Raw genomic sequence first — 10,755 nt, forward strand, 5'->3', positions numbered from 1 at the left:
CTTGGATCAAAAGAAAGAGATAGATTCTCTTTCAAAGCAATTGAAAGAATCTAAGACCAATATGATAAATGTCAAGAAACACCACACCGATGTTGTATTCATTCTTAACAAACGATTCCAAGACTTTCGTGACAACTTTAAAAAGGACAATGATGTAGATCACACGAAATGTCAAGAGGAAATTAAAACCCTAAAAGACCTACTTCTACACGCTAGAAAGGTCCATGACAAGTGGGAAGGTAGCACAAAAGTCCTAAACTTCCTAACCGAACAATCCGACAATAATATGAAGATGGGACTAGGACATGAGTGCTACAGCCGTAGAGATCACTCTAAATGCAAATCAGCACCTTCGGATTTTGATTTTAGAAAGAGGAAGTATGCTGATCTTCCTGAATATTTGATTTGCAATTACTGTGGTCATACGGGTCACATCCAAATCAATTGTGTCAAAAAAGCTCATGATTTACGAAAAAATGCCGAACATGCCAAAACTGCTGACACAGTTGACGAGGATAAGGAAACTCCCATTAACGAACCTAACGAAGAAAGGAACAATAAATTTCGTTGGTTCTATGACATGGCCTTTGACTACTCTAAGAATCTTAGCACTTCACAAAGCCCTTGTAGATCTCAACCCAGTAAACCTATTCACAAGGCGTCTAGTCAAGAGAGACCTAGAGAAGTTCCGAGACCTAGAGAAATTCCGAGACCTAGAGAAATTCCGAGACCTAGAGGAAGCCCTAACCCTAGAACATCTCCCATACCAAACAAACCTAAGGTTAGAAAAATGGTCATTAGACGTGTTTGGGTTCGAAAGGACTTAGTATTTAGAGTAACTAATCATAAGGGACCCAACTTAGCTTGGGTACCTAAAAACTGTATCTAATCCTTTCTGCAGGAAGAAGTGAAAGAACACAACCAATGGTATCTTGACAGTGGATGTTCAAGACACATGACCGGAGATAAGAATCTATTTCTTTCACTCAAGCCGTTCAACGGAGGAAAAGTAACGTTCGGGGACAATAAAAAGGGAAAAGTAATCGGCGTTGGCAAAATCGGAATCTCTAAGTCTCACGCAATAAGTGACGTTTATCTCGTAGATGGTCTAAAACACAACTTGCTAAGCATATCTCAACTATGCGACAAAGGTAACAAAGTAGTTTTTCATACTGATAGTTGTCGCATTATTATTGAAGGAACTAGCAACGTTATTCTTGAAGGCCACCGAAAAAGGAATGTTTATATGGTAGATTTAAATGTTGTACCTACTAACTCCTTTTCGTGTATGAAAGTTACACTTGATGATCCTTGTTTATGGCATAAACGATTCGGTCACATTAACTCGCTAACCTTGAATAAACTCAAGAAGTGGGACTTGGTTGAAGGGTTGCCTAAGATCAAGTTTGACCAAGAAAAGATGTGTGACACATGTGCTAGGTGTAAACAAGTAAGATCATCGTTCAAACCTAAAAGAGTAGTGAGCACAAATGAAGCCTTGGAACTGGTACACATGGATTTATGTGGACCTATGAAGGTAAGGAGTAGAGGAGGATCTAGGTACGTTTTTGTTCTTGTAGATGACTACTCAAGGTATGTATGGCCTATCTTTCTTCATTCAAAAGACGAAACTTTTGATGAATTTGATTGTCTTATGAAACGTGTTCAAAATAAATATAAGACTAATCTAGTATCTATTCGTACGGATCATGGCACCGAATTTGATAATCAAACCTTTATAGAATATTGTAGAGTTAATGGTGTAGGGCATAACTTTTCTGCACCAAGAACTCCGCAACAAAACGGTGTCGTTGAACGTATGAATAGAACTTTAGAAGATATGGCACGTACAATGCTTCTGTGTAGTGGTTTACCTCGTAACTTTTGGGCTGAAGCCATAAGTACTTCTTGCTACATCCATAATCGAGCTATGATCCGACCTATCCTTAAGAAAACCCCCTATGAACTCCTTAGAGGTCGAAGACCTAATATCTCCCATTTCCGTTGTTTTGGGAGTAAATGTTTTGTACATAATAATGGTAAAAACCGTTTGAGTAAATTCGACCCTAGGAGTGATGAGGCAATTTTTATAGGATACTCAGATCATAGCAAGGCTTACAAAGTATTCAATAAGAGAACTCTCTGTATTGAAGAAAGTGTCCACGTTATCTTTGATGAAGATAACATGTTCGATAAGCCTTTACAGGATGAGGAAGAAGACTTAGATGAACCCGACTTTCGTCTTTCAAGAGACGATCCCCCGGATTTGGAATTAGAGGATAATGAAATTGAGGGAATAAACGATGAACTCGATCGTTCCTCAAAAGACAAAAAGGAGAAGGACAAAGTTATAGTTGATGATACTATAACACCGACTCAAAATAAGAACTCCCAAACTAATGTTATAGATGATGTTACTGTAACATTGAATCCAAATCAAAGTGGAGAGCCCGAGGGTATAATCGGCTCAAATTCAACACCCGAATTGGATTCAGGGGGAACTTCCTCTAATTCCGAGCCAAATGAAGTCGGGACAAGCTCAAATAACGAGGAAGAACCAAGTACTTCGACAAAGTGGAAATACAAGAACTCACACCCCATGGACAATATTCTTGGGAATATTAAGAAGGGTGTTCAAACAAGACGTTCCTTAAACAACTTCTGCTCTTTCTACTCTTTCCTATCCATGATCGAACAAAAGAACATCAATGAAGCTCTTCTTTGAATCGATTGGATTATAGCTATGCAAGAAGAGCTTCAACAGTTCGAAAGAAACAGGGTTTGGCATTTAGTTCCTAGACCAAAAGATCGGACAGTTATTGGAACTCGGTGGGTCTTCAGGAACAAATTAGATGATGCCGGAGTCATTGTCAGAAACAAGGCAAGATTGGTGGTCCAAGGGTATAATCAACAAGAAGGAATAGATTATGACGAGACCTTCGCACCTGTTGCTCGTCTTGAAGCTATTAGACTTCTGATTGCATTCGCCGCACACAAAGGAATGAAGCTCTTCCAAATGGATGTCAAGACGGCATTCTTGAACGGTTATCTACAAGAAGAAGTCGTCGTTGAACAACCCCCTGGTTTTAAGAATATGAAATTTGAGGATCACGTGTTCAAATTAGATAAAGCCCTATACGGATTGAAGCAAGCACCTAGGGCTTGGTACGACAGATTATCCAAGTTTCTACTTGACAGTGGATTCAGTAGAGGATCCGTCGACAAAACCCTATTTCTAAAAAGCGAGGATTCGACCTTTTGGTTGTTCAAATATACGTCGATGATATCATCTTTGGTTCGACCAACCGACGACTATGCAAATACTTTTCTGAGTTAATGACTTCCGAGTTCGAGATGAGTATGATGGGAGAATTGAAATTCTTCCTAGGTCTGCAAATACAACAAACAGATGAAGGAATTAAGATCCATCAACAGAAATACATCAAAGAGTTGATTCGGAAATTTGGGATGGAAAATTCACACGCTATGCCTACTCCAATGGTGGAGAACAAGAAATTGACATTGGATGAAAACGGTAAATCAGTTGATGAAACTACTTACCGTGGGATGATTGGGTCATTGTTATATTTGACCGCAAGTAGACTCGATATTATGTTTAGTGTATGCATCGTGCGAGATATCAATCGTCTCCCAAAGAATCGCATATGACTACCGTAGTAAAAAGAATTTTACGTTATTTAATTGGGACGGCCAACTTATACCTATGGTATCCAATAGAGTGCAATTTTGATCTAGTCGGTTATTCTGATGCCGACTACGCAGGATGTTCTCTAGACAGGAAAAGCACGTCAGGTGTCGCCACTTTTATTGGACCTTGTATCATTACGTGGGGTTCAAAGAAACAAAATTCGGTTGCTCTCTCAATCTGAAGCCGAGTATATTGCTGCAGGACTGGTATGTACTCAACTTTTATGGCTTAAGCAACAATTACGTGATTATGGTGTTGACGTAGGATGTATTCCAATTTTATGTGATAATACTAGTGCGATTATTATTTCTAAGAATCCCGCACAACATTCTCGTACCAAACATATTGAAATAAGACACCATTTTATTAGAGACCATGTTGAGAAGGGGAATATAAAACTTGAATTTTGTAGTACTGAAAAACAATGGGCAGACATTTTGACAAAATCATTAGCTAGAGAACGATTTGAGACTTTACGGTTGGAAATTGGTTTAATCAGTGGTACCTAAGTTTCTATATCTGTTCAATCTTTCTATGACTGACTAGTTAAGTTAAGATTGTATGACTGTGTCCGTATATTGCGTTGCATGAATAATTTCGTTTATAGAAATATTATTTTCATAAGATTCTATTTGCTATTTAGAATTTAATTGACATACAAACTTATAACACACCATATCTTTTATTTGTATCTTTTATCTTCAAAATTTAAAAATAAAAAAAAAATTCTCACAAAATAAGCTCACAATACACGGCTCACATCTTTCCTATTCTAGACCAAATTCCTAATTCATGTCATATCATCATAAATTTCCATACTTATCACTTTCCTATTCCTAATTAACTACACTTACCATACTTCATTTACACTTGTTAACCCTAATATCTAGACCTATATCTACCCTTGATTGACCGTCCACCCCTACCCACTTGCTCACTTTCTTTCTTCCAAATATTTACCATCATTGCATATCTTTTCCTTTACTCCAACAATCACCATCATCCCCTTTTTCAAACCATCTCCATCATCATGAACACATCCCATGCAAAAAACACCCGATCCTCAACCCGTCACCATCAAAACCGCCCCTTTCCTCACCAAACATCACCTTTGCCACCACATACTCCTCATTCCATGAATTGTCCTTCACCACAACCAAACCAAAACTCGCCCTTGTTTCGTAGTCGAGACGAATCGGTCTCCGAAGGAAAAAGACGCCGTCTTTTCAAAGGTAAAAATAAAGTTGTTGTTGATAATGGTGAAGCGATTGTAGAGGAACCCGAGGTGATAGTTCGGAATGGTGTTGCTCGTACTCTGCTTAGGGATGCTTCAAAAGCCGCGACAAAGGAAGGGTTGAATCGTGTTCGGCTTACTCATGATGAAAGCATCTTGGTTAATCGAGTTTTGAGGTATTCTATTCATGGTGGTCGGTTTTATCCGAAATCTTGGTTGGTTAGTGTACCCGCTCTTGCTTTCTTTATTAATTTTCTTGATTTTCAAGGGTGGAGTCACATAAGTCAGTTTTCGGGTCCTATATACCCGGTTGAGGTGGTACAGTTCTTTGCAAGTGTGTCGATTAAAAAGGGAGTGTTGTATGCGGTTGTTAATGGTGTCGATGTTACCATCTCTGTTTCGGATTTTTGCTCTGCTTTTTCGGTCCCTAATGAAGGGATTGAATTAAATCCGAGTCTTGAATGGTCTAATGTTGGAAGTGAAAAGGAATTGTTGGTGAAACAGTATTTTGAGGAGATGACGGAGGGTGTCAATATCGTGTTTCGTCCTCTTTCGGCCAAAATTAAGTTCCTCTTAAATTTTTTGTGGAACACAGTGGTGCCGAGAAGAGGGGGTCGTGATAAGGTGTCGAGTTATGAGGCGATTATGGTTTATTCTTGGTTGGAAGGTCAAAAGGTGAATTTGGGGAGTGTTGTTTTGCACCGTATTCTTCAAACGAGTCTTACGGTCACTAAGGACAAATTGAGCACCACAATTGATTTGCCGTATGGTATGTGGATATCTCGGTTGTTGGAAATTAAACAGGTAATCGGGCCTGATAGTTACGGTGTTAGTGCTCGGGATAGTATGTGTGATAAGTTGATCAACTTAATGGGTCTTGTTGTTGATGGACCCGAATTGCAACTTGCAAAAGATGTTGAGAAAGTTCCGGTGGATTCGGGTTTAGGAGCTATTGAGTCGAAATTGGAGGGATTTATGAGTGGTTTAATGGAAAAATTCGAGGAGCATTCGACTAGTTTGGCTACGGCATTGTCACGGGTTGGACCATCTCGGTCTTTAGACTCGGGTTTGGATGCTAGTCGGGTGTACTCGTGGATGGAGGATGTGGACAAGAGATTAGCGGGTTTCGAAAGGGAGCTGAAGGCTATTCGTGGGGAAGTGTTCCCACACGGTGATCGTCTCACTTTCCTTACGAGTCAGGGTGGTGCTTTGGTGATGCACGGGAAAGCGATGGCGGGAGATCAAGCTCTTACGTTGGAAGCTACAAAGGCTCTTTCATTGAAGGTCCTTAATTTTGAAAGGAGCATTGGTACTCTTTCACAGCTGGTTAGGAGTTCTTTCGATCGTTTGGATGCTTTGGAGCACCGTACTAGACCCGACTACGTGAACCCGTATAAGACCCGCAACATCTGACTTCCTCTCGTCCTACCCTCATTAGCCTTTATCTTACTTAGCTTTTCTTTATTTCATCTAGTGGTGTGTTAATCAAACTCTTATTCGGCCCATTTTGGCATTACACTTGTGGTTATGGCCCAAGTGTTCTATTAGACATGTGATCATTCGGCCCACTTTGGCTTTAGACATGTTTAATTCTTAGTTTGTATGTTACTTATCTTTTGGATGCTTTTAGTCTTGCATGTTCCTTTATTTTCTATGGCGTTTTTATCTCTTGTCTCGTCTTATATTATTCTAGTCATTTTTGATTTGTTCTTAACTTTTCGATGATGTCAAGAGGGGGAAAGAACGTCTATAGTAAGCATCTACCTAAGCTTGCTCCTTGTCAAGACCAATTGTCTCTTAAAGTCCTTTAAGTTTCGGTTTTTGAAAGATTGTCTTGATCTTGCGTTAATCTTTATTATCAAGATAACGGTATTATATTGAGGGGGAACTTTTTGAATTAGTCACAATTTTAGGAGACTTGCCATCATCAAAAAGGGGGAATTTGTTGGACCATATGGATTATATGTTTATGTTTTGATGATGTCAAGGTGCGTTACATATTATATACTTGTTGCGTGTAATCGTTTGTTAAGTGTTTTAGCATTAACCTGTTACGAGCAACAAAGAGGATTGTGATGATTACATGAGAAGTTCAAGTCCTTGTTCAAGATCAAACAATTCAAAGATTCATTCAAGTATTATGTGAAGACAAAGTTCGTCTAGAAGATTAATCAAGCTTGGATGATGATGTAGCCTATACTCGAAGATCTCCTTGAAGATTAGAATAGTATAGGTGATTATCTCGTAATGGTAATCAAGAATGAGTTTCTTAATTAGTAAAGTTATAGCTTTGCAGCTATAACATTACTAGTAAAAGAGTTCAATGTTATAGCTCTTCTACTATAACATTGAAATGCTGAGTTTTTATTCACGACTTTTAAATGGTTCGAAAATTGTTTTGCAATTTCTTAAAGTTTGTTTTATATGTTTTAATGAAGGTATTTATTTTATAAAGCCCGGTTTAGTGAGGAGTCCGGTTATATTGTTAACGTTAATTGATGGTTATTGGGTCAACTTATGAGTTGGACTTTACTACCAATTAGGGTTTTTCATCTAGCCTCTCTTAAAACCTAAATTCTAATTATATACTAAGATTAGGGTTTGCATGGTTCACGAGCCTATGAGCCGTGTTGTACCGTGTTGCCTATGAGATATTAGGTAAAGATTTTATTCTATAATAATATCTTTACATATCTTATATCTTAGTTAATATATTTGTTTATGGTAAAAGATATTCTTGTTTTAGGAAATCTTATCATAATCTTAGAATTTAAAGTAAAGATAATATTTGGAAAGATTATATTCTATCTTTTAGAATATTCTTTATTATCTTTTTTGGCTTTTAGGTAAGAGATAATAAGAAGATATAATTTGTAATTATATCTTGTTATTTCGGCTATTAGTAGGGTTCTTGTTGAAACCGTGTAGCTTTCCTCTTCCTTGCCTATAAATACTTTGCCATTTACAACATCTAAGATAGAGACCTTAAGCATAAAAGTTGTTTTCATATTTTAAAGAGCAAACCGTGTGTTTTTAACGAAAACCGATTTGCTAATTTTGAAAGGTCGTGTGTTTACAAAACTCGCATACTTGTTCTTCATTTATCGTTATAAGATAATAGTGCTTAGTTGATTTCTTAACTTGTTCATTAACGTGAACCTTTGTTAGAATCATTAGTGCTTTCTTATTAGCGTAAGTTAGTCACTCGAGTATTTAACGGTACTCATTGAGTTACAGCTAGAGTTAGTTGTACGAGTTGGGTTAGTAAATTTGTAATCCGTAGAAAGGTACTAAATTTATTAATCGAGAATAGTGGACGTAGGTTTCGATTTGTGAAACTGAACCACTTCAAAAATCCGCGTGTCTCTTCTTGTTTCGTTCTTTCGTTCTCTTTGCTTACAATCGTTAGTTGATTAGTTAAAGTTTAATCAATAAACTTTGGATAATCAATTACATACGCATAATCGAAAAAGCTTTAAAAAGTTTTAAATCCTCAATTCACCCCCCCCCCCCCCCTCTTGAGTATTTTGGATCAATAGACTCTTCACATACACAACGGGAGGTAATCTAAATTATCCTCTCCGTCATAAACAAAAACCATGCATCATGTAGTGTAGATTAGTGTAGCTTGCATTTAGTGTAGAAACCATGCATCATGTTTGCATAATTTACCATCATTTTGGCCATTGAGGACAATGCCCATATTAGTGTGGGGATGGGGAATTCTAACTTAACTTTTATTCAAAAATCCAAAAAAATTGAAAAATTTCGAAAAACCATAAAAATTTGAAAATTGAAAAACCAAAAACAAGTTCATTTCCTTTGTAGTGTAGCCATGTATATATTGTATATATTGTGTTTGTTCTATCCTTGTTCACATTGATCGACTACGCCACATCCGAGACATGAGGATAATGAAGACCGCATGGTATGATCTTTCCAATCTCCTTTTTCCTCTTTATGTTAATGACTATGTGGCTTTATTTTGATTGATGCGGTATAACAATGTGAACTTAGGACTTGCATTTAGTTTATATGTCATATTAGTTGGTATAATCACTTGCATTAGGATGTATATAATAGTTGCATCATGGCATATAGTTGCATTTAGATGAAATGTTTTGAAAAGTGCCTAATTGGGAACTTTGACAAGAGCAACTAAGCCATTACAAATACTTTTTCAACTTAAGACTTCGCCTACTAGAATGGATGTAAAACACCCTAGATTGTGTCATACTAGTGTCTTTCGACCCATGACCCAAAGCCTAGTCAAGCGTTTGCATGTGAGTCACCTATCCAACCCCGTGATGCGATGTGGACTTGGTTAACTTGTCTAGGTGACCTTGATTGACCTTGTGGTATGGCAACCCAAAAATACTTTCTATCAATAAGTTTGAAGTGCTCATTTCAAAGATTTTGCATGTGGAAACGTTTTATTGCCAAGGAAACCTCAAATGTGATGAAATGTTGAAATGTTGAGAATTTTAGTCGTTTTGATGGAGGCGTACCACTTCGATGTGCTTTGGAGAGGGATCCATTGAATTAGGCCCCCACACGGTTGTGAATTCAACCGCCCAAAGACAGAGTGACTATCACCCCGAAAAGCTATTATCTAGAGGTTAACCGGTTGCCTAATAAGCGATTGGCGAAAGCAAAGGACATTAGCACGGAAGGGACAAACCCCATCTCTAATTTTTGAAATGCGAAAGTTGAATGAGGTCAATTTTTGAATGCTAGTCATATCCACCCTTGTTTACAACGATTTGAGCATTTCATTCCCAAAAAGCCTTTTTGTCAAGCCACTTTGTCGAGCTTGGGACGATCCATGACCTTTACTTTTGTAGAGAACTCGAGGCTTGTCATGTCATATGCTACTAGCATCATGGGGATCATCATTCCACGCCATCCGATCGCTCTTGACGAAAGTATTTGGAAATTGAGGACGAAAGTAGTCTAGTTTAACACCATTTGGAGGTGATTTAGTGCCATCCTCTTAGCCTTAGTGATTTGTTGAACTAGTATTTGTGACGGAATATATGCTCTTAAATTTGTTCTCTTTTAGTTGACTCCGCCACTTGATGAGGAAGTGGCTATTCCTTTTGTAGATGCATCCATTATTTGATTTTGTGTGCTTAATGTTTGGATGTGTCGCCATTTTGGCAAGACCCACCTTGCCTTGCAAGAAGGCATCCTACCTCATGGTTATCTTGTTGTGAGTTGAAGGGGTGGAGTGAGACCCGCTAATTGTCTCATATCGGCTATGTTATTAGGTTAGTTTAAATAATGGTCCTAGTCTTTGTCACCTCTTTACTCGGGACGAGCAAAGGTTCGGTTTGGGGATATTTTATGTGACCGTAATTAGCGCATATTTAGTCCCCGAATTAGCCTTGTTCCCATGCTTTTTAGTGCATATTTGGGTCATTTATTGTCTTTAGTTCTTTGTTTTGCATATTCTTTGAGGTTTTGTGTCCTTAGTAGGAAATAAAGGAGTGCAAACCTTGCATTTTCATGGCAAAATGAGACTAAATTGATTGAATTCAATGACCAAGCATCAAGAAGAGACAAGATTAGAAGGCCTTTGTACATACTATAGTAGTTGGGCAATGATGAGGAAAGATCCTTGCATCCCCGAGGAAATCCCCAAGGATTTTATGAAGAAAAGGGAAGAAAAGAAGAAGAAAGCACGCTGTATGACAATCCGTGCGGATTGCCAAGAAGACGCCCGTCCTCCACCTTCACAATCCGTGCGTCTTCTACTAAAGACGCCCGGGCAGCAGCCACCAGAAGATGCCCGTCTTCTCCCAAAGGCGCC

The sequence above is a fragment of the Silene latifolia genome, chromosome 9 (assembly GCF_048544455.1).
Source record: "Silene latifolia isolate original U9 population chromosome 9, ASM4854445v1, whole genome shotgun sequence".
Classification (NCBI taxonomy): domain Eukaryota; kingdom Viridiplantae; phylum Streptophyta; class Magnoliopsida; order Caryophyllales; family Caryophyllaceae; genus Silene; species Silene latifolia.